This window comes from Pleuronectes platessa, chromosome 2, assembly GCF_947347685.1.
Source record: "Pleuronectes platessa chromosome 2, fPlePla1.1, whole genome shotgun sequence".
NCBI classification, from domain to species: Eukaryota; Metazoa; Chordata; class Actinopteri; order Pleuronectiformes; family Pleuronectidae; genus Pleuronectes; species Pleuronectes platessa.
In genome coordinates, this window is record NC_070627.1 from 22,016,472 (window position 1) to 22,016,725 (window position 254).

Genomic DNA, 254 nt, shown 5'->3' on the forward strand with positions numbered 1-254 from the left:
TGCATGTCTGCTTTTTTCATTTTACATCTATTGTTGAAGACTTGTATGTCACAGGGCTTCTCGTGTAAACATGTATTCGTGTAGCCAATTGTAAAGACAAACCGTAGAATGTCTACCATTGTGGCAATGATACTGCAGCACCTGACCGCCGAAAGGAAGAAGCTCTCTGTAGGAAGACCTGTTGGGATTTACTGCCACGTAGCGGTCAGGTGATATAACTGCTCCCTCCCATGTCCTTACCAATGCGTGGACTG